The sequence below is a fragment of the Myotis yumanensis genome, unplaced genomic scaffold, assembly GCF_028538775.1.
Source record: "Myotis yumanensis isolate MYYU_CA2020_CCGP unplaced genomic scaffold, mMyoYum1.0.hap1 SCAF_6, whole genome shotgun sequence".
In the NCBI taxonomy this organism is placed as follows: Eukaryota; Metazoa; Chordata; class Mammalia; order Chiroptera; family Vespertilionidae; genus Myotis; species Myotis yumanensis.
The window spans coordinates 35,739,459-35,766,517 of NW_027223757.1; the positions used below are offsets into that span (position 1 = coordinate 35,739,459).

Below are 27,059 nucleotides of genomic sequence, written 5' to 3' on the forward strand. Positions count from 1 at the left end.
AGGATGGCTATCCCATCTCACCATTGCTCATGCCTCAGCGATGATGAGATGGGGGCCTCCTACTTACACCCACCACGCCTGCCCTTTCTGACAGAAAAATGGAGGGCAGAGTAGTGCATAGAACAGAGAAATTGTGCTAAATTGATCTTTACCCACAGCATTGCTAGTTAATCCTGATTTCACTTCTCCTGCCTGCTGCAACACACATGAGGCCCTGCCCGACCGGCTCTCATTAAACTGAAGCCGTGTTTTAATTATTCAGCACCACACTTGTGGCCATTAGATTATCATCTCTGCTTATTAACAATTGCTTTAAAGATAGCTAAGCAGACAACACTCATAGAAGGCACCTTTATCCGGATGGGTGTTAGTGACATTTACTGTGCAAAAGAATATCATGAAAACTCCTTAGCATGTAATACATTTTAGCTATCAAAGCCAAAGCATAATAAAGAAAGCAAGTGGAAATGCTTCTGATCGGCATATTTTAAATGCCTTGCTTCCTGCCAATCTTGCATCCGCTTCCAGAGAAGTGAAAGTTGCCCACTTTGCCAGCGCCTCTGTCAGCTGCCAGCTGTTACGTCCCTGGAAAAAGGGTCAGAAGGCTGCGGGTAGCTAATAGCCAGCCAGAAGCTGCCAGTGAGAACTGTCCCTCGTGGGTTTTAGCTGCCGGCTGATTGTCAGCTGAGAGCTACAAGTTCTGGTTTGATAAAAGCTAGCTATAGATTTCAAACCATCTTTTTTTTTCTCTCCTTTTTCCATTTGTGCTCTGAAATTGTCATGCACTCCAAATGGAACTCTGTGAGCATGAGGGCCTTTGTTCTGCCTTGTTAGGCACCAGCAGTTAGAGTCCTCTCTAGACAGTCACTTTGCAGGGAGGGCCAGCGGGTGAGAGGAGGCGAGAGGGGAGGTGGGAAGGGAGCATTGGGGCTGGATGACTCACCAATGCCTGGTGGCACATGGGCAGCCCTGAGTGAGAAGGTTGCATGCTTGGTCTGAGAGACAAGCTCGGACTCTCTGGCTGTTCCTGTGCCGGCTGGGGGTGGGGTGGGGTGGGCTTGTAAGTTAGAATCAGAATTTATTGACTGTAGCTCCTGAAATGAAATGAGTCACCAGCTCGATGTGCTGGGCATGAAATCCAAATCTTAAACTGCCTTAAGGCTCCCAACTGTTCCCATAGGCCAGCAATCAAGAATTACCTTCTCTGAGACACAGTGTGGATTTCTGTCTGTTTCAGGGGGTCGGAGGGCGGGGGTGGGGGAGTGGTGGGGGGGAGACACAGGAATTCTGTGCGATGCTGTGCTTTAAATTCAGGTGCTTAGGGGCTGTCATGAGCAATGCATCAACAGTGAAAAATAAACACCCAGCAGAAGCCGGCTTTGAGTTAAGGCGAATGCACAATAAATTTCAACTGGTTAAATTAATCGCTCGCTGCTTGTTGTGAATATTAATCCCAGGGAGGGAGCTGGCTTCAACCCAATCAAAAGACAAGTGGAAACTGAAAACAGAAACACATTTGGGATCTTCAGAGGGAAGGCTGACCTGAGAGCCAAGTGGGGAGGCTGAGTCCCAAAGAGAAGCAGGTTTTGAAAAACAGCCCCTCCTCCTTGCAGGCCCAGCTGTGCTGTGATAACCAGCTCACCTGCCCTCAGCCCTCACCTGTCCCTCCAGGGCTCTCCAGGGACTTTCCTGAGGGTGTAGAACTGGGGTGGGGAATGTCTGGCCCACGGGCCATATAAGGCCCACAAAATCATTTGGTCTGGCCCTGCCTAGGCATGAGGGGTGAGTTAGTTAGATGTTTGACCAAATATAGCAGGCTAATTTTTAAGTTGATAATTTTTATGGCCCTCGAATGATGTTAAAAATATCCAAATGGCCCTTGGCAGGAAACGGTTCCCCACCCCTGGTGTAGAATATGAAAGAGCCAAGACGCCCGGTGTTGTGTTGTGTTTTTATTGTGTGTGGTAAAATATATACAACATAAAATTTATTGCTTTAATCATTTCCAAACATACAATTCGTTGGCATTAAGTATATTCATATTGTTGTGCAACCATCACCACTATCAGTTTCCAGAATTTTTTCATCACCCTAAACAGATACTCCACACCCGTTAAGCAGTGGCTCCCCATTCTCCCTTCTCCCATCCCCAGTAACCTCTCTTCCACTTTCTGTCTCCAAAGTTTGACCTCATATAATATTTATCCTTTTACGTCTGCCTGACTTCACTTAGCATAAGGTCAAATTTCATTCATGGCCTCTCACGTATCAGTCCTTTATTTCTTCTTAAGGCTGGATAATATTCATTTTCATGGATATACCACATTTTGTTTATTCATTTATCTATCAGTGAACAAATGGCTTGTTTTCACCTTTTGACTCCTGTGAATAGTATGCAATTAACATGGGTATACAAATATCTGTCTAAGCCCCCGCTTTCAATTCTTCTAGGCCAGTGATGGCGAACTCATTTTTTGTTGTTGAGGTCAGAGGTGACACGCGAACTCATTTTTTGTTGTTGATTTTTCTTTGTTAAATGGCATTTAAATATATAAAATAAATATCAAAAATACAAATCTTTGTTTTACCATGGTTGCAAATATCAAAAAATTTCTATATGTGACACGGCACCAGAGTTAAGTTAGGGTTTTTCAAAATGCTGACACGCCGAGCACAAAAGGTTCGCCATCACTGTTCTAGGCATACGCCCAGAAGAAAACAATTGCCGGATCATATGTTTAACTTTTTAAGGAATCCCCAAATGGTTTCCTAATTTGTGTTTAATATTCCTAAAATTTCTGTTGTAACAGAAAGAAGAATATCATTACAAAAACATAAAAAGATGGCCACGTTTGGCATTTGGGGAACAGGGCTGATGTTGGTGGCAGATGATGTTCACGGAATAACCTTGATGGGACACAGTTGGCCATGAAAGGTAAGCTCCCTTCCAATGGTCAGGAAGAGCAAGTTACCACCGAGAAAAGGAACTAGGCGGTGCTGCCTGCTAAAGTTGCAAGAATGTCGTCTTCACTGGGGGTGTTGAGACAGGGCTCTGGGCCTGATTGGAGAGAAAGGGGATCTCTGGAAAGGGGAGGGAAGTTTTGTATCACCAAGGTCTGGGAATCGTAAGATGAAAGTTGACCAGTAAGATATTCACCAAGGCAACGACGGCCAATGAAGCTAGAACGCCACACAGTTCATTTTAAATTGCTTTCTCGGTCTGCCCTGGATGTCATTCCCTCCATTGTCCCAAAACCTTCAGCTAAAATCTGTTATGTTCAAAGGAGTTGTGATGGTGGCCCTTCCAGCAAATAGGGAAAGGGGGAGGGACAGGCAGGTGGGGCAGGGACTCTCCCATGTGGGGCGAGATGGCTGCACCCATGTCCAGTGAGATCAGGAATTCAGAGTGCGAGGAAGCGAGAGGGACGGGCAGCCGCTTGGCGTAGTTATGAAAGGAAGAGGGAGTTGCAGACAACCGAGGACTCGGGCTTTGGGATGATGCTGAGCAGGAAAACCAGAGCCGCCTGAAGCCGAGCATCCACGCTGAGCAGAGAAGCCCTGCTCCGTGAGTGCTCCAGCGGGCCAGACACCGAGACCCGCCCTTTCAGAGACAGGTTTTGGCAAAATGCACAGCCTGTGGACAGAAATGTGAGTTGCAGGGAGCTGGGGACACCAGACAGCTTAGATTAACTCTCACTCCCAGCGCTGTGCATGCAGCACATCCGCAGCCAGGCGCTCCCGGCAGGGCTGAGCCCCGGGGCAGGACAAGCCTGGAATGTGACCTGCTCAGACAGAAGCCGCCTCACTGCCACAGGACCTGCACGCCTGTCAGCCTCGGGCGGCCACGTGGAAGCCAGAACTTTAATTCTAATGCTGGGGTAGGGTCGCCTCTGTCTAGAGATGCATCTATAAAAGCACAGGGGTGGTTTCTCATCAAGACTTGAAGTAAGACTTGTTGATGGTGACCGAACCCACCCTGGGCAGGAAGATTCAGGTGTAGTTATATTATTCTCTAGTTACACTTTTACACAACAAGCTGAAAGGTTTGCTATCATTTCAGTCTGAGACAAGGCCTGGGCTTCTCCTCGCTGGGGCCTGGGAGAGCAGCGGGTGTGACTGGCCTGGTCCCGCCCTTCTGCTCCCAGCCGGCCCTTCATACCTGCAACGGGGCTCCGCTCACTAGCTCACTAGTCTCAGTCTTCGAGGATACAACAGGAAGGGAAGGAATTGGTACAACAAGGAAATCCCTGTGGTTGTGAGTTGGAATTCTAGAGGCATTGGGTGGGGAGCCAGGGAAAGCAGAAAGAAAACGACTTCATTGTTTAAGAAAACACCAGTTTGCAAATGGTAAGAATTCCTTCTCTCTCTTTTTTATAGCAGCGTAGTATTCCATTGTTTGGTTAGGAAGGAGAGGCGAGCTTCCCAGTGTAGTCTGGAAGACCTAAAGTGATCTGCAAAATGAGATGGCAGGAAAAAAAGAAGAAGAAGAAGCACAGACTAGTACTCACACCGGTTTGGCTCAGTGGATAGAGCATTGGCCCGTGGGCTGACGGGTCCCGGGTTCAATTCCAGTCAAGGGCATGTACCTCGGCTGCAGGCTCAATCCCCCATGAATTTAGCCACTGTTTCTAAATAAATGTTCTTGAACTTTGTTATTATAAAAAAAAAAAAAAAAAAAGATGAGACGGCAGGAATTTGGGACTTTTCCCCAGGCATCAAGGGAGACTAGTGTCCCATACCCAGAATAGCAAAAAAAGGGGTCATGATAGACTCCAGAAAATGGTGAAGGTCAGGGCGTCCGGAGAAAGGTAACTTCAATGAGAAATTCTCCGGGACAAGCAAAGCTGAGGGTCCTCAGAGCAGCTACTGCCCTCGGGCCTGTGCTTTAGGCTCTTGCTCCTCAAACTGTGGTCCACAGAGTAGCAGCATCAGTAGACCAAAGAGATTACTAACACGCAGAGTCCCAGGCCTCAGATTCTGTCATTTAAAATGTATATGTACCCTTAGTGTGATAAGAGATGTTTTAGGTCATCCGTCTGCAACTTTGGCTATACTTGGGAATTACCTAGGAAACTTAGAAAGACCAATAGCTCGCTGCCAGAGCTCTCGGGGGATTTTAATATGCAGTGAAATCGGAGAACTGCTCCCTCGGAGGGGTCCAAATGGGCATTCTCCCGGCTGTGCCCCTGTGTATGGAGTGAGGTGTCCATGAGCCAGGGGTGTACCGATAAACAGGCTCTCCGGGAAAAAATAAAATCTTATCTGATTGACATGTTTGCTAACTCCCACTGTGGAAATATTCCCACCACATCATAGCTGATTTCAAGCTGTCAGTGGGATTGCACTGCAAGTGGCGTAAGGAAGGGGTGACTCAGCTCTCAAGAGCGTGCTGGGCAGCACACCACTGTGTGGGCCAATGGGTGTGTGCACACTGAGCCACCCCCTCCTTCAGGACCGTGGAAATCCCCGCTCCTAGGCACGCCTCTTCCCAGAGGGGGTGGTACAATCAAACATGGGCCGGGTATTATACAGGCAGTCCCTCATGTGCAGGATGCCCTGGTGTTAGGAAGACCATGGGAGATGGGCTAGTGTTCGGGCCTCCATTTGTACTTTTGTCCCATCCCTCCCTAAAGTACAGGAGTGGGCCTGCAGACTGGCATGCCCGTTCTGAATTTGCAGCTCTTTGCTGAGCTCTCCTATGGTATGGTGACCCTCTATTATCAGCAAACATCCCCAATCCTTAAGAATCCTTTAACTTGACAGCTTGGGCTTAGGTGTGCTTTAGGGAATAAGGAGGAGAGACAATGCTCTTACATTGGGTGAGGAAAGGGGAGAGAGGACAGAAGATGCTAGAGGCAAATGGACTTAAAGGGATTAAAAATATAAGTAGAGCCCGGCTGGTGTGGCTTAGTGGTTGAGCATCAACCTATGAACCAGGAGGTCACGGTTTGATTCCAGGGCAGGGCACATGCCTGGGTTGCAGGCTCGATCCCCAGTGGGGGGGGGTGGGGGAGGAATGCAGGAGGCAGCCAACCAATGATTCTCTGTCATCATTGATGTTTCTGTCTCTCCCTCTCCCTTCGTCTCTGAAATCAATTTTTTTTTTTTAAAAAAAGCATTCTTTAAAAAAATATTATAAGTGGAAATAAGCAGGAGAATATAACTCAACCCCTACCGCCCCGCAGGACTCCTTGGAAATGCTGGAGAGGCTGCAGGACTTCCCACAGGATGTGGGAGCCTGATGAAGTCGTTTTGTTTGTAAAATAAGGATGAACTCCGAAGGCTGGAGGACCAGAGCAAAGCGTCCAGAGCCTGGAGTCAGACTGCACAGGTTAAAATCTCAGCTCCACCACTTCCGACTCACCCTCTACCTCACCAGTGGGAGTGAGAGGGGGGGTGGGGGGTGCGGGGTGCGGGGGGGGGGGGGGGGGTCAGACACACTCAGAAGGCAGAGGGTCGACCAGATCTGTGGCAAGAAAGGGTCTGGGAGGGCAAAGGGCTCGATCCCCAGTAGGGGGCGTGCAGGAGGCAGCCGATCGATGATTCTCATCATTGATGTTTCTATTCCTCTCTCCCTCTACTTCTTCTCTGAAATCAATAAAAATACATTTTTTTAAAAAAAGACTTGGGAGCCTGGAAGTCAGTCAGCCAAGTCTGCTCAGAGGGGAGGGTTCAAGTGTCTCCCTGGCTCCCACGCCTCATATTGTTGGGTCGCCTTGAAAGATCAGTCTTTCCAAACACTCTACTCCCCCGTAACTTAATGCCTAAAGTTTCCCCCATCTAACGCATTTCTTTGGGTTGTGCTTGCCTTACCTGCCACCACCACTCTCCCTTTCCTCCCTGCTTGGTGCCCGATGCCTGAAATTCCTTTAATATGGAACAAAGGCTTTCATTTCACCGGTTAATGAGGCTTAAAATGCAAGCACCCCTCAGAGAGCGCATGCGATTTAAATTCACACCGAGCAACCTCTGTATAAACGAGTGGCCAGGTTTTGATGAGGGAAAGGCAGGGGAGAGCATAAGGACACTAGAAAAAGCCATACTGGAGGAAGGGCAGACTAGAGAGGGAGAAGGGCACAGAAAGGAGATGAATCTGTGCGGCTTCAGTATATGCCCACTGCCCTCCTGGCCGCCTCCTCACGTGGGTGCCAGGCAGCACGGTGCAGGGCATGGGCATGGCCTTCTTAGGGAGTCATAGGTGGTTTGAAACCCAGCTGTGCAGCCCTAGCAAGAACTTAACTTCCAGGCACCTTCATTTCCTCTCCTGTAAAATGAGGTTAATAATACCTGTTGTGCAGGGCTGCTTTGGGAATTTTTATTTTATTTTAATTGTGGTGAAATACACATGACATAAAATTTACCATCTTAACCATTTTAAGTGTAAAGTTCCGTGGCATTAAGTGCATTCACATTTTGTGCAACCATCACTACCATCCTTCTCCAGAATTCTTTTCATCTTGCAAAACCAAAACTCTATACCCATTAAGCAGTAACTCGCCATTCCTCCCTCTCCCCAGCCCTTGGCAACCACCATTCTAATTTCTGTCTCTATAAATTTGATTACTCATAGCTCATATAAGTGGGATGATTCCATACTTGTCCTTTATGACTGTCTTGTCCTTTTATGACTTACTATAATGTCCTCCCGGTACGGCCATGTTGTAACACATGTCAGAATTTCCATCCTTTTCAAGGCTGAGTAATATTCCATGGCATGGACATAGCACTTTTGTTTACCTGTTCATTCTCCAACACTTAGTTGCTTCTACCTTTTGCCTGCTGTGAATAACACTGCTTGCACACGGTGTACAAACACCTCTTCCAGACCCTGCTTTCAATGCTTTTGAGTAGATGCCCAGAAACGAAATTGCTGGGTAATATGGTAATTCTATTTGAAATTTTTTGAGGGCCCATCACACTGTTTCCTACAGTAGCCGCACCATTTTACATTCCCACCAACAGCACATAGGGTTTCAGTTTCTCCACATCATTGCCAACACTTGCTATTTTCTATTTTTTATAATAACCATCCTAATTTTTAAATGTAACCTCAATAAAGCTGCCCGTGTACATGTCCAAAAGTCAACCAATTGAGTACATCCAACTAGAGAACACTTGGAGAATTATTTATCATGGATTCTTTATTACAGATTTTCTTGCATGGACCCAGGGATGGTCCACCTGCTTTCCCGCTGCCACACAGGCCCCTGCTGCCGCTCCCGGTGTCTCCTCCACCCCCCCTGCTGGGCTCATGCTTTTCCCTTCCAAGGGGAACTTTATCATCATCCCCCTCCAAACGCTCCTCTCTCCTCGGACTTGGCCTGCTGAGTCCACCCCTCATAAGAAGCACAGTCTGGTCTCTCTCTGCTTTTTTCTCTTAAAAAGCAACTATCTGGAGTTCTGCGGAACAAATATCTCCACTTCATTATAAAGATAATAACAGACACTTGGCACATAGCAGACACTCATTAAATGGTAGATCGCCTTATAGTGCCGATCTCATTAAGTGAGCAAACGCATACAAAGTTTGCCGGGAGCCGGTCCATCCTTGCTGCTTGACACAGTCGCTGCAGAGAAGAAACATCTGCACAGCGTATGTTTCGGGGGACCTGGCGTATATAGCATACTGTTCTTAATATGTTTGCTCCCTTTATCGCCATGTGTTTTAACCAAGGTCACCTCTCTGAGAAAGGTTGTTTCCCCAGGTGGGGATCTTTCCCTGAGGTTAGGGAGGGGATACAACCCCTTAATTAAGTGCCAGGCGGGTAGTTAAGCTACATAATCTTTACTCCCTGAAATGGAGATAAGAAACGCCCTAACCTTTGTAATAGAAATTGACAGGATTAAAATCGGCTGGTATAAATACGGATGTAACAAGACAATAAACATCAGCTCCACATCAGCTCCTCATCAGCTCCTCATCAGCTCCTCATCAGATTCTCATCAGATCCTAACCAGAACCTAGCCAGAGAACATGGCAAAAGATCCTGGACAGAACCTGGCTACAGAACTTCACTGGAGAACCTAGACAGAATATGGCAAGAGAACATGGACACAGAACCTGGCTGGAGATCCTGGATAGAACCACGCGAGAGAACCCAACCATGCTGATCAACTGAATGCTGCCTCCGTGTCATTCCTTCATCGCCGACTCCGTCCACACCTTTGGGGACCCCTGGACCCGCTGGGGTTGGACCCCAGCAAAAGTTCTTAGAGCCCTGCTGCGCTTCACCAGCACCATTGACGGGTTAGCTATGGTCATTGTGGTGGTAGCAATGGGGAGCCCGGGTGCCAGGACGTCGTTGTTTTTTTAGCAAGAGAAGCTGCCAACAACTTTGGGTCCAGTTGACCACGAGGGGAGTCACCTTGGAGTGGATCATCTTTGGTTTTCCTCCGAACTTTAGAGTGCTCCCCATTAAATACGCACGTGGAAGGTGGGTAGACACCCCGGGCCCTAGGAAACCCATGCGGCAGGACCTTTTACAAAGGCTGTTCCCCACGTCCCCTCCATGGGGGGAGGAGGGGAGTAAACCTGTACTGGTGCTGAGGAACCTCTTGGAAGGGAAAAGATGGAGAGCGAGTCTTTCCTTGTGAGAGTCTGTGTTACCAGGACCCCTTTGCTAGATGCATTAGGTCCTGACTGAATCTGCGGACAGGACAGGACACAGTTCCAAAGGGGAACTTGCCAAGAAGGAAGAAGGCCCTGGGCTGGTGGTGGCAGGGTCCTCGGGCAGGAGGGGGGGAGGGGGAGAGGTTGGATGACGGATTCTGGTTTCTGCCTGGGTCTGGACTTGAGCCCACCCCAGCGGGAGAAGAAGCCGCCGGTGGACTCTCAGCTCTGCTGGCTAGCTGGTTTGGAGCTGCCCTGCATCTCCACCGTTTGCTCCGGAAAGGGACACAGAACATGCTAAGAACCTTTCGGTGTGCATGCCTTGCACCTAGCTCTGTCTGGAATAAAGCAGGTGCCTCCTGAGGGCTGTGGCAGGACAGACACAGGGAGTCTGGACATCTCTGCTCTGCCTCCTGACTGCGTGAGGAGAAGCTGTGGGCGGTGGCCAGCGCTTTGGAAGTGCGGTCCACCCTCTGAGCAAGGCCACTGTCAGGGCAGTGCGTGCGGTGCTGGACGGAGTGTGCTCTTCCCGTGATGTGTCATAGCTTTACTCTGCCCTTGCAACACTCGGAATCGTAGCATTTAAAAATGGAAAAGCAAGGCTTGTCCAAGCAGTGAATCTTTTCCTTTCCCCCTCCTTTCTATTAATAGATTAATGCCTCGGATGGAAAGTTTTTGAACATTAAATCCAAATGGTTTTGTTTTTTGTTTTGTTTACAGAGATGGGGAGAACTGACCTTTATTTAATTAGCCTTTTGCAAGAATACTGAGCAAACTGCAGAATCTGGCAGCCAAGTCCTCTCCTCCTAGACTTCAAGGGAGAGGGCTGGCCCACATCGTGACGACCTATTATTCATTACAGCGGCCATCACCGCATAAACACAGCGCCACAGCCTCAGCCCCACCCTCTTATTGCCTACACCTTTTCTTCCCGCTCTAGAACATTGTCAAGAGTTGTGCAAAGAAAGCAAGTTACCTGAGTTCCACCTGAGCGTGTAGGAAGGCCGACTGCACAGAGCCATGGGGGCAGGGAAAGCAACGCCCTCTTCTGCAGTGGGAAGGTTCTGGAATCCTTCACCCCACACTGGCTGTGTGACCTCGGAGAAGTTACTCCCTGAGCCTGGGATCCCTCACAGATAAATGGGAACGACAGCAAATGCAGTTCGCGGGACTGTGCGGAGGAGGAAGTGCACTGACAGGGAGTGCATGGTGGGTCCTCAGTGAAGAGCTCCTCGCCTGGGCAGCAGCTAACAGGGTGTGTGTGTGTGTGTGTGTGTGTGAGAGAGAGAGAGAGAGAGAGAGAGAGAGAGAGAGAGACAGAGAGACAGAGAGACAGAGAGAGAAAGAGCCTGAAAACCAGCTCCCCGTGGGGACTCCTGGGGCCGGAAGTGCTCATTCCCCAGACTCCCTGACACTTCCCCTGGGATCATATTTCACTGTGACTGATTGGGGCACATTCCAACCCAAGTTACTCACATGCAGGACACCCTCTCTAAACAGCTTCACCTCAGGCTGCCTTGCAGTAGGGGGCCCAGCAAAGGCTCCTGGGTAGGAACATGAACTCCCTAGGTGCCTGCCTCTCGGCTTAGACTAAGTTGAGACAGGAGGCAGGCCCTGCGAACAGCAATTAAAAGCAACACTTCAGTGCTTGGATTCTTCCTACAGGACCCTTGGGCCCCCACATCTGGGGAAGTGGTGGGAGAAATAAAAAAAAAAATAGCCCCCCTTGTTCTTCCTCATGGGTTGTATTCCAAAGGTAGTACTTGGCAGGAGCACCTTCCAGGGTTTTCCCAATCCATTTAAGGGCATCTAAGAGAAATGAAAAATATGTTCACCCCACCCTTTTCTTCGCTCTCCCTCTTGTGTCCTCCCCTTGCCATTCTTCTCATTCCTGTTCTCATCTCCTAACACTGACAGCTTTTTCAAAGTGTTCTGGTACCAAGCAGTCCACAGAGAATGCTATTTCTTAAAAAAAAAAAAGAAAGAAAGAAAAAAGAAAAAGAAAAAAAAGATCTTATATAATAAAAGCCTAATATGCTAAGTGTCTGGTCGTCAGGTAGGCTGTTCAACCAATCAAAGTGTAATATGCTAATGATATGCTAAGGATGCTCAACCAATCACTGTGATGTGCACTGACCACCCGGGGGCAGACCAGTAGGTTAGCTTGCTGCTGGGGTCCAGACAGTCGGGACTGAGCGAGATGGGCTGGACATGCCCTCGAGCCCTCCTGCAGTCCCTCCCCAGCTGGCCAACCTCCCATGTTCCTCCCCGGCCCCTATCGTGCACTGGTGGGCTCCCTCGGCCTGGCCTGTGCCCTCTCACAATCCGGGAACTCTTGGGGGATGTTGGAGAGCTGGTTTTGCCCCAATGGTGGAACAACCAGTCGCTATGATGTGCACTGACCACCAGGGGCAGACACTCAATGCAAGAACTGCCCCCTGGTGGTCAGTGCGCTCTCACAGGGGGAGCGCTGCTCATCCAGAAGCCGGGCTCACAGCTGGCGAGATCAGCAGCGGTGGTGGGAGCCCCTCCCACCTCCACAGCAGTTGGACATCCCCTGAGGGCTCCCGGACTGCGAGAGGGCACAGGTTGGGCTGAGGGACTCCCCTCCAAGTGCACAAATTTTGTGCATCGGCCCTCTAGTTATAATAATAACCCTGTCAGGTATGTTCACTGGTGAGAGCTTCAGCCCAATTCTCTGTTAAGGGCACATAGCTTGGTTGCAGGTTTGATCCCTAGCCCCAATCAGGCGTGTGAAGGAGGCAACCAATTGATGTGTCTCTCTCAATTGATCTTTCTCTCTATCCCTCTCTCTCCCCTCCCTTGATCCCTCCCTCCCTTCCACTCTTTCTAAAAAATCAGTGGAAAAAATATCCTGGAGTGAGGATTAACAACAACAACAACTAATAATAATAATATTGATGATGATAGTAATAATTTGAGGCAGAAAGTTCAAGGCCAAGTTAATTTTACTACTCTTTAATCTTTGTTCTTTTTTTATATATTTTATTGATTTTTTACAGAGAAGAAGAGAGAGAGAGTTAGAAACATTGATCAGCTGCCTCCTGCACATCCCCCACTGGGGATGTGCCTGTCACCCAGGTACATACCCTTGACCGGAATCGAACCTGGGACCTTTCAGTCCACAGGCCGACGCTCTATTCACTGAGCCAACCCGGTTTCAGCAAATCTTTGTTCTTTTTAATGAATAAAATACTATATGCTTATTGTGTGTGTGTGTTTGGGGGGGGGGGGGGGGGGTAATCAAACAACCCAGATGTGTATATAGCATAAAAGCCATTCATTCTTATTTAGTCTCTTCAATCCCACTCCCTGGAGGCAACAGCCACTTAACAGTAGGGTATGAATTCTTCCAGAAATTTCTGTCACTTTTCATCATTTGACAAATATATAGGGACTATATATTTGAAAGTCGTGCACTTGGGGGTGGAGGTTGTCCCTCAGCCCGGCCTGCACCCTCTCACAGTCTGGAAACCCCATAATCGATCGCCCCAAAGAGGTAGGCCCTCCTTCTTTTCTCACAGTCTGGAAACCCCATAATCGATCGCCCCAAAGAGGTAGGCCCTCCTTCTTTGTGGCGATTGTGGAGCCTCCTGATTGATGGATCGCCCCACCAGCCATGGCCTGGGCCTCCCTCTGCAGGGCAATCATGGGGCGATGGCCAGGCCCCTGACCAATCACATCACACCTTCCTTGGCTGGCCTGGCGCCAGTGAGTGTCATAGCTTGGTCATCCGGATGGTTCCGCTATTCAGCCATTTGGTCAATTTGCATATTACCCTTTTACTATTATAGATTGCCTCTTATGCTCTGGACAGTGTACTAGCTAGGAGCTGGGACCAGTGGTGAGCAAACAAATCTAGATATTTATGAATGTATTTATCTGTCATATATATTGGCAAAAATGAGATCATGTTTGTATTAAATAATATCCACTTTTCTATGTAGAAAGAAATATATACCTAAATATTTATGGTTTTTAACAGCTGTGTAGTATTTCATTGGAAGGCTATATCAAAATGTAGACAACCTGCATGTGCTGTTTTAAAACCAAGCAGCATCCCTCTGCTTGAGGAATGGAGAGCAGCCCCTTCACATGCCCTGAGCAGAGCCTGGCCGTCTGGCTGGGGAGGCTCTGGGGCCTGTGCCCTGCCCCAGGATGGGGAGACTGCGGCCCACAGGAAGCAGGCCGAGCACCAGGAGCAGAGTGCCTGCCGAGGCCCCAGATGTGGTGCCCAGCTGGCCAGTGCCATAACTGAGCTCACACCCAACCCCTCTGATTCCAAGACTCCAGCCACCGCAGCTTTCACCACACAACGCTGCCCTGGTCATCTTGTCTCCAGCATCAACTTCGGCAATAAATTCTGTAGGCTATTGGTTAAATAGGAGAAGGAGAAAATAAGCTTGAGGTCACGAAAAAAGCACTCACATATGTGTGTGTGGTGGAGAGGGTTATTTATGGATTGACTTTAGAGAGAGGGAAGGAGTGAAAGAGATAAATCAATTTGTTGTTCCACTTATTTATGCATTCATTGGTTGATTCTTGTAAGTGCCCTGAGGCAGTATGGAACCTGTAACTTTTGCATATCGGGACAACACGCTAACCAACTGAGCTACCCAGCCAGGCAGTGTTTTCTTAAAAGTAGTCATTTTTTTCTCCTGGGCCGGGTGGTTCAGTTGGTTGGAGGGTCAGCCTGTATACCAAAAGGTTTTGGGTTCGATTCCCAGTTAGGGCACAAACCTAGGTTGCAGTTTTGATCCCCCACCGGGGTGTGTATGGGAGGCAACTGAATGTTTTTCTCTCACATTGAAGTTTCTCTCTCTCTCTCTTTCCCTCTCTCTCTAAAATCAATAAAAACGTGTCCTCTGGTGAGTATTAAAAAAAGGTCATTTTTTCGTGCCTGTCATTGGGGCAGAGGGGGTGTGTCTGTTGTGTGTGTGTTTGTAGATGTGTACATGTGTCTATGTGTCTGTGCACGTGCCCGACCTCGCAGGGTCTGGGTGAGCAATGATGATGTTGCCAGCAGTTAGAAATATCAAGAAGCCCTTGCTTTAGACTCCTCCCCACTCTGTGTCCCCAGTCTCCTCCCTGGAGCCGCTAATGAATAACCCATCTTCACACCCAAGTTCAACCCCCTCCCCAGGCACCTCTCGGGCCGAGGCCCAGGCTGCGGGGCATTCCCAGCGGATGCTGAGCTGGGTGGTGGAGGCAACATTGCAGCCTAATTGGTCGGTGGCCTGTTCTAGTGAATGAAGGAGGTTTCTGTTTTAAGAAATAAAGTGACTCCTCGGCTGTTGATTCACTGCCCACAGGGGAGCCTTGTGAGCGGAGGCTTCCTAGCCCCGGTAGAAATTTGCATACAGCTTCCACTTCCTGCTTCGGAGCCGGTTCCGCCGCTTACCTGGGCCTGGAGGGCGGCGGCGGCGGCGGGAGCAGCCCAGGTGCAGGCACCGGGAAGCAGAGCGCGACCACCTGCGGCCGGTCTGCCCGCCGCGGTCCGCAGGTAAGTGCTCCGACGGGGCGCTGCCCGGCCTGGCTCCGTCCCCACTGACCCACTTCCACACGCCCGCGTCCTCCTGTCCTGAATGCGCTGCCTTCCTTCCCCTCCTCCCTCTCCCCACCTTGTGCTTGTGCTTGGAGACCAAGTCGCGCTGAGAAAAGGACCGTGACGTCTCTGCTGTGGAAGGGGCGGGGGGGGGGTGGTTGGCATTCCAGACCGGCCCGTGAGACGAGGTCTGGGGCTGGAGGCTCGCACACGGGCGGTTCGAGGCTGCCCGCGACCCCCTTGCGGGAGCACTTCGCGTCCCCACGAGTTTCCATGCAGAATGCAGGCCCCCTCCTCCCCCGAGAGCCCGGGCTGGCGGACATTCTCCGTCCTTGGCCTCGGGCCCCGGGAGGCGTCAGTGGCCGAGGTGGGAAGGGACGCCCAAGTGTTCCTGATCCCTGTTTCCTGCAGGGGAGAGATCGACGCTCCATTCTGGGCCTGAAATGCGGCCCAGCTCCGTGCCGGCTCCGGCCGCCCCCAGCCCCTCTCCCCCGCCCTCCTCCCCGCCAACCACCCAGACATCTGCTGGCCCTGGACAGAGCCTTCAGGGAGAAACAGCAGGAAATGCTATTACTTTATCTTAGAAGGTAATCAAGCTCCTTGTGTCTTTTAAGTTTAAGATGGTCTCTGAGAATAAGGGGTTATTTTTAAATGAGCAGGAAAAAAAGAGAGCAAGTAATAATGATAAAAAGAGGACCAAAAAAACTTGGTTCCAAGTTCTCGCTCCGCTTCTTGCTGGCTCTGAGTCTTCGGCAATTCCCTTCGGTTTCCCTAGGCCTGGATTTCTTCATCAATAAAATGTGTGGGGCTGAGGGGTGGTGGTGGCGAACTAACATGATTTTGTCTAAATTCCTTTCTAATAAAATAAAACTAGGGTAATGGGAGTCCCACAGGGGAGCCATGATGGGTGGTCTTAGAAGCCTTGTTTACGGCTTCTTCAAATATATTAATTTTTACCTCCTGCTGCTAGATGGTTAGTCGCTGGAGGACAAGGATGTTTCTTAATCCTTTTCGACCCCCTGGCCCCCATGATACTATCAAACAGCCCCTCTGTGCTCAGGATCCTTCCACACGAGCTGCTTTCATTTCTGTGTCGCTCGTCTGCTCTCAAGGCAAAAGGTAAACCCGTGGTCTGGGTGTAAGGCTTTGAGAAAGCTGGGCAGCCTCAGGGCTCTGCGGGAGGGCTGCCTGGAATTTAGGCAGTAATCCTGGCTCCAGCTCCGTAGGAGAAAACGGGGGATTCCTGGAGTTAGTTCATATCCCGTTCGGGGTACGCAGGAAGAGCTGTCCTGTGCACTTGCCCAGAGTCAGGCAGGCCAGAGAGCTGGCAGAGGCGGCGTTGCTGGACTGTGTGCGGGGCCTCTCATGGGAGCCGAAAGGAAGCTGCAAAGCACATCCTGATACCATGTAAGGGGGATGACTATGACAGGACCCACAGAATCCTTAACCTTTTCCAAACCACTCCTTTCTGTTGTCGTTATTGTTTCTTTTGGGCAATGACTCTGTCAGACCAGTTCAGACGGGCCGTGGCTGACTGGGATGGCTGACTCAGGGCTTCTGGGATTGCTCAACCGTTTCTGTGGAATATCCAGGCCCCGGTATAGTCCTCATCATGTTTTTAAATGGCTCTCCCTATCCCCCTGGGATGAGAGGTCAGGAATTTCAAGATGTTTTCCTTGTGATGAGTGACTGATTTTATTTTCAAGTAATGATGCCCCATTATCTGAAATCAGGCTAACGTTCGGCCGCCAGCCTCGTTTTGATCCAGGGAGACCACCCACAGTTACTCTTAACCTGGCGTTGCAGCTCCAAGGCCGGCCGGCCGCGGGGGAGCCTGCGGAGCTGGACAGTGTGTGGCTGCTCTGCTTATTGCGTGGGGCGGGCTGACTAGAAGTGAAGTCTGGGCAGTGAACCAGCTTGTCCGGGAAAAGGTTCTTAACTCCGGGACACTCACTTCTGGAGGGTGCAAAGCCAGTTTCTCTCAGGATTAAGGAGTTGGTGACTTTAAAATGCCCTGAAAATGAAAGGATCCCTGGTTGGTGTGGCTCAGTTGGTTGGAGCTTCGTCCTGTGCACCAAAAAGTGGTGGTGGTTCTGGTCAGGGCACATACCTGGGTGTGTGCTGCAGGCAGCCAATGATGTTTCTCTCACATTGATGTTTCTCTCTCTCTCTCTCTTCCTCTCTCTCCCTCTCTCCCTTCCTCTCTCTTTCTCTCCCTTCCTCTCTCTTAAATCAATTTTAAAATAAATAAAAGTGAAAAATTAAATTCATTAAAAATAAAAGGAAGAGGAGAAGGCAGTCATGTTTGCAGGCTTTCTTTAGTAGACACTCAGAAAGATAGATTAGGTGGGTAGTTTGTCTAAATGAAATCTATGTGTTTTTACACATTGTAGAATCAAATCTCAGAAATATCTTGAATTCAAATCACTTTTCTGCTGTGGGCAATTTTAGATTGGTCTTAAAAACATGACATGAATTGGAGACAACTGATGCAGAAAAGAACACCAATGAGGCACTTTCACTTTAAATTCCTTTCAGATCCCAGGAAATGACCCCTAATGTTTGATCACATTTCCTTATCAAAACAATCCTGCAGTCTTTGGTACAAAACAATCTGAGGATCGGAATCAAGAAGCTCCCACGGAATCAAGAAGCTCCCACCGTGGGCCTCTCTCATTTCTTCCCTGTGAATTGTCACAAGGTATTTTTAGTTCGTGAAACCCAGGCTGTCCTTTCTACCTCTGACATTCTTTGTGTCTCTGGCCCAGCAGGCCTCCTGCTCCGCCAAATGTGCTTCTATGTCTGAGTGCTCGGCTTGCTCTGTGTGTGTGTGTGCGTCCCTGTGTGTGCCTATCTGTGTGTGCGCGCACATGCGCAGATGTGTACACAGACCTTCCAGGAGACCAGAAGTTATAAACTGGCCAGGGGAGGTGAGTGGGCTGTGACCCTCTGAGCTGTGCCAGTTTGGCTGGGTTCCCTGATAAGGCAGCTGTAATCAAGCTGTTTGGGACTGACCAGGCCCCAGCCTGCGTGTCCCCCTCCCTTCCAATCCACAGACCTGGCTTGCTGGAGTCTCAGCAGCTCCTTCGTGGGTGAAGGAAACTCAGCTCTTCTCTCCTCGCGGTTTTACTGGGGTGAGGTTTCGGGTGTTTTTCCTTCTCCCCTCCCAGGGTCACCAGGTCTCTCTCAGTGCCTGAACTCCCTTCCCCCTCTGTGATGTCTGCTTAGACTCTTCCTGGCTTACCAGATTACCTCTAACACTCTTACCTGGATTCCCTCTTTCCTTTCCTTCCCACTGCCACTTCTCACACCCCCAAATACATAAAACTCACAGTTAAGTGTCTCCTACACCAACAAAGCGTAAATTTTTACAAATGTCCTTCAAGGCTTCTCCGCTGTCCTTGTTTCTCTTCTCTTCTGTTCTCCTTTCTTCCTTCCTCTCCCTTCCTCTTTCTCTCCTGATTTTTCCCTTCTGCCCCTTCTTCTTCACTCTGGGTCCTGGACTGAATTAAGAATCACAAATGTGTGGGTAGAGAAGTCTTATCTGAAACAAGCAAACAAACAAACAAACATCCCCTGGGCTGTTTCGAGGTTGTTCTCTAAATGTTTATTATCAGCGTCCAACGTGGCGTAGACAGCCCGTTCCCATTAGCCCACCGCCTCCTTGTCTAATAGCTCAGGGGAGTTCCAGAGGGGACTTCTTCAAATCAGGCCTGTCACGCTGTGCTGCCCTTAGCCTGACGCTGAGGCGTACAGTGCAGGGTCTGAACAAGGGCCAGTAAATGTTCCCTGGTCTCCAGGGCTCACCACTGCTTCTAATCCTCTGGCAAACCAAGTGGAAGAACTGTTCTGTCTGGGAAATTCTGCAAGTAAACTTGGAAGTATTTATTCACTGGAATTTGATCCTGAGCCAAACAGTTCACTCTAAACCAACTTCCACTAAGCAAGCCGATGTCATGAAAGTTTGCATGCATTTGGACAGTAAACAAAGAACATTAACGAGTTTAAATATTTTTTGTTAAAATCCATGACTTTTAGACATAAGAAAACTACTCCCTTGGGAATGAAGTAAGACCTGGAGTGTCTGTAATTAAAAGTATTTGTAATTGGATCCGAGGATCCTCCTAGCTATAAATTTATATATTTATTTTTAAAGCCCACCTGAAATATTCATGCTCTCTGACCCTATTGTTGACCCAAAGAATGCTTTAAAAAGACCCAAGCAGCTGGTGAACAGCCGCAAGCCTTGCTTGTTTGGAGCTGGTGACGTGGTTTATTCATTACTCAGGCAGCTCACTGCTACCCTTCCTCTGTTTCTTGCTCTGCTATTTGTCTTCTTCTGGGGACATAACACCTTCATTAAATCCCATCCGTCCTCGCCTCAGAGGCATCCCCTGGAAGATATCCCCTCTCTAGCTGCATCACCATTTATCATCACCCTTTGTTTGTGCTCTGTCAACCAGTTTCCAATTTATTTTGAATTCAGTTTATGATTAAAATTTAATGAGATCCAATCAAGTGCTTTTCCCCAATCAAGATGCCTGAGCAGTCTCGTCCAGACCCTCTACTGTCACGGCATGAAGGAAAGCCACCACAGGTTTGCAGCCTGGCCATTCGCCGAATCACACGGGTGGCCTGTATCCACACCTCCTCACCTTCAAGGTGAATGGCGCTAAAACACGTTCATTTCAGAAGCTCTCCCTGCCCCCTTTCTCCCCACCAAATAGCTGTATAAATTAATGCTTCTAAACGAGAACATGCTTAAGTGCACAGGCTCTGATGCTGAACTGCTTGCATTTGAATCCTATCTCTGCTTCTTGCCATGTGACCTTAGGAAAGTTACTTAACCTCCCTGCACTTCAGTTTCCCCATCTGTAAAATGGGGCTGACAATAGCGCCTACCAAATAGGGTGGCTGTGAGGATGAAATAAGTTAATACATGTAAAGCACTTGGAACAGTATTTGGTGCATAGTAAATATCCAGTGAATAGGAACAATTATGGCTAACAAAGCGTAAGGTTTCTTAAGTATATCCATTACATTAGGCGCGTATTTTGATTTAACAGCCTAGACCAGTGGTCGGCAAACTGCGGCTCTCGAGCCACATGCGGCTCTTTGGCCCCTTGAGTGTGGCTCTTCCACAAAATACCACGTGCGGGCACGCACGTACAGTGCGATTGAAACTTCGTGGCCCATGCGCAGCAGTCAGTTTTCGGCCTGGGTGATTCTATTTTGAAGAAGTGGTGTTAGAAGAAGTGGGGGGTGTCGGTCGGTCGGTCAGGCGACAGGAGATGCGGTGCAGGGGAGGCACGCGCAATTCATGCCCGAGTTGAGTGAGCCCGTCAGTCAGCAGTCTCATGTGCAGTGGTTAGTGCTAGTCGCATCCGCAAATCGCGTGTGGGTGACAAACGATAGACGAAACAAGTATACAAGACGAGTGTGGATGGAAGAGTTGGAAGGGGTTGACCTCAGCGAACGTACCTCAATCAGATTGAGGACGTTTTTAGCAAAGGCCAGTTTAGGAGTACCCTAATTAAGTTAATAGCCATGTACCTACCTATATAGTTTAAGTTTAAAAAATTTGGCTCTCAAAAGAAATTTCAGTCGTTGTACTGTTGATATTTGGCTCTGTTGACTAATGAGTTTGCCGACCACTGGCCTAGACTGTATCAGAGTTTGGTAAACTACCACCTCAGGCCAAAGGTGGCCCATGGTCTTTTATGTACTAACTAAAATATTACTAAAAATGGTTTTCATATTTTCAAAGGGCTGTTTAAAAACAAACAAACCCTCAAAGGCAGAGTATGAGACATCTATGGTCCACAAAGCATGAACTATTTACTATCTGGACCCTAAGAGAAAAGCCCCAATTTCTATGACTCTAATGGGAAGAGTTAGGAGATGTATAGGCTAGAATAGATTCAGCTTTGACTAGGAAAGCTACTGAATGTGCCCCTCTCTGCGGCATAGGAATGGTAAAGCGATACCAAGTACACCGCTCGCCCATATTCCAGCTTGTTTTAAGGACTAAGCGAGATATTTATCAAATGTGCCCAAAATATACGTCAGTGAAAAAAGATACGTCTCCAGACATCATGTTTCTGTGCTATTGTGAGCACCCAAGTATAAAACCAGGGAACATAGTGTAGAAAGAGTTCCCAGACCAAAATAATAATTTTGCTGGCCATGCGACCTTAGGAAAGTTACTAAACCTCCCCGTGCCTCAGTTTCCCCATCTGTAAAATGTGACTGGCAACAGTTCCTATCAAATAGGGTGCCTGGGAAAGTGTTGTAAAAATAATAACAAAATAACTTTCTATTTTTTGAGAGTTCGATATGGTCCAGGCCCTGCAGTCGGCACTTTATTTACATCTTCTATCCTCACAAACGCCTAGGGAGCAGGTGTTGCTAGTTTCCCCATTTGACAGAGGAGAAAAATGAGGCCCAGAGAAGTTAAGTAATTTTCTCAAGTTCACACATCTAACCATGCAGCTGGCAGAGAAATCGCTTAAACCTCGGGGGTTTGACTCTGGGGCCCGCGCACTGAAATACACATATTTCCCCACATTCTAGAACCATGTGTTGACTCAGGGCAAGCCCATCTGGAAGACAGCAGGCACGGTTAACTGTGAATGTGCACGGCTTGTTTCCCACACGGGCCAAGCGGGGACTGGTGGGCATGCAGAAAGGGAGGTGGGGAGGATGCGAGGAAAGAAGCTTTTCGATGAACTGTGAGATCAGAAAGGTCGTGTTGTGAAGACTAATCGGCTCCGTTTTAAGAAATGAATATAATTTAAGTCAGGGTGTCCTGAAGGAGAAAACGGGTGCTGGCAACAGACATCAGCAAAGAACTGGAGGCAGTTCAGGGGGTTTGACTGAGAGAATGGGGGAGGGAGAGAGGGAGGGAATGGAAAATTCTATGATGGGGACACTAGGAGCAGTGTCACATGGGATGTTAAATCGGCTGCCATCTGGGGTAAGATCTTATCTGCAAATCCAGGGTAGAGTAGAGGAGCTAAGAGGAAGGTCCCAGGCCCGAGGCCGAAAGGAAGCCATAGAGAGGCCTGGGCAGAGAAAACAAGCAGAGGGGTCAGAATCCAAGAGCTAGAACCACAACTCACAGCCAAAGAGCAGTGGGTTCCAGAGAAGGAAAATAGCGTCTCTCGGGTCAGATCAAAGAGAGTCAGAACCAGACTGGCCACACAACTGTTCCAGCCTAGTTGTATGTACTTGGGACTGGCCTGCGTGCCTAGCTTGTGCCCACCCCATTCCCACCTGGGACATGCTCTCCCTCTCCTGGGTGGTCTCAGCAGTGCCTTGTTCCCACCGGTTCTCACCTTTGTGAACATCAGAATCACCAGAAGAGCTTCTTTATTTTTCTTTCTCTTTTTTAATCCTTTAAGTAGATGCATAGGCACTTGGTACAAAATTTAAAAGGTATAAAGTGCTCTGAGGAGCAACACCCCCCCTCTGGCCCCTGTTCCCAGTCATCCAGGTCCTTTTCAGAGGCGACCGCTGCGCGGGTTTCTGAAGGGGTGGTGTGCGCACATACAGCTCAGAGGGTACAAAGGGGTGCATACTCTGCCTCCTGCTCGCTTTAACTTCACAATAAATCTTGGAGACAGTTCCACACCAGTTCACACAGCACTTCTTCAGTCTTTTTGAAAAGACACAGTGTTCATTGTACAGCTGGACCACAATTTAAAACATCAGACCCTTTTTGGGCATGTGGCTTGTTTCTACACTTTGCTGCATCGCCTATCCTCACGGCCGCTTCATTTCACAGGACTTCATTTCACATATCACCGGAGAGGAAATTCTTAGAAGAGAAATTACTAGGTCAAAGGGCAACTGGTTACTGCCAAATTGTACAGATTACCCTCCCTTGGCAAAATCTGAAAGAACCCTTTTCCCAGTGGGACTCAAACAAAAACACACAGGAGCCCACGCCCCATCTCAGAATCTGTGGGTGTGGGGCCTGGGCACCTGTGCTGTGGCTCAGAAAGGGGATCTGAGCTGGAAGCCCCCTTGGGTTCCTGCGGACCTCCAGCCGCAGGGATTTGCCGCGGTGAGGCAAGCGTGACCTCCAGGCCCGACAGGCTCAGCGTCTCCCAGGCCTTGGAGCTCAGCATTCGTGTTGGGGTGATGCCAGCACGGGGCTCACGGGGTCCTGTCTGGCAGGTCTCCTGTCCCCCTCAGGGGCAGAGCCTTCTTCTAGATCATAGGTCAGTGATGGTGAACCTATGACACGCGTGTCAGAGGTGACACGTGAACTCATTTTTTTGGTTGATTTTTCTTTGTTAAATGGCATTTAAATATATAAAATAAATATCAAAAATATAAGTCTTTGTTTTACTATGGTTGCAAATATCAAAAAACTTCTATATGTGACACGGCACCAGAGTTAAGTTAGGGTTTTTCAAAATGCTGACACGCCGAGCTCAAAAGGTTCGCCATCACTGTCATAGGTAGAAGACAGGGTTTTTCCACTGTAATCCAAGTGTCACCCTTGTTAGTTGGGGACTAGAGCACAGGCCTTGCAGGGTTACAACCATGTGGACATCATATGGAGAAGTCCTGGAATAAAACAGGGGGAAATGGAAATGGTTAAAAGTGGTGCTGTACTGAGTGACTTTTTAAAATATGAAGTCTTTTTACAATATTGACATTAAAGACCAACAAATAAAACTGCCAAGAACTAGAACCACAACACAACCCATTACCCCGCCAGGGTCCTCTGATGTGGCATTTTTGTGTAATTGTTCTCTGTGACACCCTCACAAGGGTCCAGGGCTGGGAGGCACCCACATGGTAGGTGCAGGCCTGCCCCACCCTCTGCTGTTCTGGGCGAAGCTCTGAGGATACATGACTAGACCAGCTGCCTTGCTGTCACATGTTCCTATCACACTGGGTGGTGGAATCACCTTTATTCTGTAAGAGCTGTTGTGATCAACTCTACCCATGGGTGGGACCTCTTAGGCATGGCCCAGGGCCACCTTGGGGCCTGACACTGAGTGGGCTTAATACAATATTAGAGAGAAAGAAAGCAAGGAATAGGGAAGGGTACCCATGTGGTATAATTTAGCAAATTCTGAGGACTTGGTCCACCCCATACTCCCTGCTACCTCTCATGGAACCTGACATTCTCACTGTTCGTGATACTGCCAGCTACGTGGGTCTGTCACCTCTTCAAAACAGGCATCAATCATTGATTCATTCAACAAATATTTATTGAGCACCTACGGGTGCCAGGTACAGTTCTAGGTACTGAGAATATAGCTGTGAATAGAGCAGTCAAAAATCACACCTTTAAAGTGTGAACTTTAAATTTGGAGGGGGGGGGGGGGTGGGTGACAAACAAACAAAGGATGTATTAGACATTTGTATTTACAATACACATTTGTAGTACATAAGATGAGGATAACTGCTAGAGAGGACAGTACAGCAGGGAGGAGAGTGAAAGGGGCATGGGAAAAATTCAGACAGGACAGCCAGTGAGACCTCACTGAGAAAGTGACAGCCGAGGAAAGACCTGAAGGGGAGAGAAGGAAAGCCACGCAGATATGTGGGGGAGGAGTGTTCTGAGAAGCAGGAACAATAAGCGCAAAGGCCCTGAGGTAGGGCCTTTGATTTCCTGTTACTAGTTTTGTCTCTTGATCTGGATCACAAGCAACTTGAAGGTAGGAAACATGTTTTATACGTCTCTAGAAATAATTTTGAATATCTTTTGCTCCATACCCATCTGTACTCTCGAATGTTGTATCACTTGTAGGCATTACCTATTGTAAAAAAAAAAAAAAAAAAAAATCATTAAGTGTGTGCCTAAGGAGAACACCCAGCATAGAGGTGGACACATAGCAGGTTTCACTAATGATTTGCTGTTTGGATATTTGATAGGCATATGTTTAAAACATCAGGGTCCTTTTTTTTTTTAAAGGATTATTAATCCCATAGCTTTACTGGGCGGCTGCTCATCACCATGCCAGGCTTATTGACTACCATCCGAGGGGCCCTTTGTGCCTTTCAGACCAGTTTGAACTGTAGAATTGTTGTCGTAAGCTGGGCCTCAGATTTCCAGTTATGTGAGATGTCGGCACTTGTCACCTTTTTTTATTGGCTCCTCAGCTAGAAGAGCAGAATCTGCAGCTTTTGTTGTTGTTTAGGGAAGCACTTCTAAGGCTTTCACACTTGAAAGCCCAGGGAGATCACCCACAGTGGTGCCTGAAGTGTGGGTGATGGGAGAGAACCGAGTAACAAGAAAGGGTTGACAGAATCCTGTCCTCTTGCTGGTTGGCTCACTCGATGCCTCTGTGCCCTCCCACTCGGCCGCGCCACGGATGCCAGCGGGAGGTTACACAACGCTCAGCCAGCCCTTCAGAAAATGCTTGTGTTTCCGGACCAGCTGAAGAGCACGTTGGATGGTATCTCCAATGTCATGGCTGTAGGAAAACTTTAAGAAAGAAAGGAAAGCCATGGTGAGCATTTACACATCACAACCAGCTGCAATGTGTGTGCTTTGCGTAGGTTCCTAATCAGTTTGGGTGATGAGGTCTCTTTTCTGCAGAGCCGAGGGGGCAGGGACACACACAGCCTAGAGAGCAGCCTGGAAAGGGGACAGTAGGAAAGTGGAAACTGAGGCAGGAGGGAGAGGCGGGCGTTTTCAGCTGTGCCAGAACACAGGCCAGAGGTTGTTTGCAGCAGACGGGCACGTTTGTTACCAAGTGCGGGTACAGAGAAGTGCTAGCGTTCATCTGGCACTCAGTGGAGAAGCCAGCTGAGGTGTCTTCCTATAGGCAGTGAGGATACATGTGGTAGGAAGGCGCTGGCCCATCTCTGCTCCGAGGGGAAGCATTTTAAAGTGCATGCTGTCTTGTTGCCATGGGGTTGGATACAGGGCTCCAGAGAAGGCAAATTCATATTTTTCAAAATTTGTCTTAAAACGATAGTTGATGTACATCGTGGCTTTAGGCACAGTGAGCCCTCAGTAAATGTTTGCAGTTGAAATGCTACACGGATTCAAAATATGAATTTCAAAACCCACCCCTGCCGGCACCCCCCCTTTCTCTGCGTGATATTTGAAGTACAGCCTGTGCAAGGCCTGCATGGACCAAACCTCTGAGATTTGTTGTTTTTCCTTCTCCTTCCCTCCCACTACACCTGCTCTGGAGCCTCCTACAGACCTCCTGTCACCCCCGGCTGCCTCCCTTCCCCTGGAGCCTAGGTGCCCGGGCCTCATCTCAGCCCATAAGGGGAGGCTGATTGTCTTTCTCCTGTTATGTTGATGAAGAGCTCTGTTTCTCCAGGTAAAACCAGGGTCACCTGGGCTGTGGGCTGCATGGCCCGTGGGCTAAAGGCCAGTTTAGCAAACCTTGCTGGTTCAGCCTGCATGTCACAACCCAGGTGGTCAGCTGGCTTCGTGGCAGGCACAGTGCCCGAGGGAAAGCAAATCCTCTAGACAACCTAAGTGGGAAATGTCACTGTGACCCTTTTGTCAGTGCTTTTAAACACAGGCTTTTTATTTATTTATTTATTTATTTATTTTTATTTATTTTTATTTTTTTATTGTTAGGCAACAGTCACACAGCAAAGTTTTAAAAGTTTAAAAGGTAAAAGCTCTCCCTCTCACATCTCTTCTCAGCTGAGTTCCATCCTCAAAGACCACAGTGTAGCAATGTCCTGTGTTCCCTCCACACGTTTTAAACATTCACAAGCACACACAAAGCAGCCACACCAGGATTCAGTTCTCTTTCCTCGATCCTTGGTCTTTGATGTTCATGTGTGTCTTCCCATGTGCTACCTGCCACATGACGGTCCAGTCACATTCTTTAAATCACCTTCCAGATAAAAATATCTTAATAAGCGTGAGTGCCTTTGCCTGGAGGG

General features: G+C 48.6%; 1 protein-coding gene across 4 annotated transcripts in view; it reads left to right on the forward strand.

The window, feature by feature from the left end:
• Positions 1 to 14,997: 14,997 nt before the first annotated feature.
• The window catches only part of TRAF3IP2 (TRAF3 interacting protein 2), a 40,129-nt gene continuing 28,067 nt past the window's right edge, over positions 14,998 to 27,059 (forward strand). The window contains exon 1 of one of the 4 annotated variants that reach the window (XM_070417890.1): positions 14,998 to 15,134. The gene's annotated coding sequence lies outside the window, so the exon portion shown is untranslated. Of the gene's footprint in view, positions 15,135 to 15,678; positions 15,764 to 17,792; positions 17,878 to 27,059 lie in introns of those variants that run through there. The other 3 variants (XM_070417889.1, XM_070417888.1, XM_070417891.1) reach the window with 3 other exon arrangements.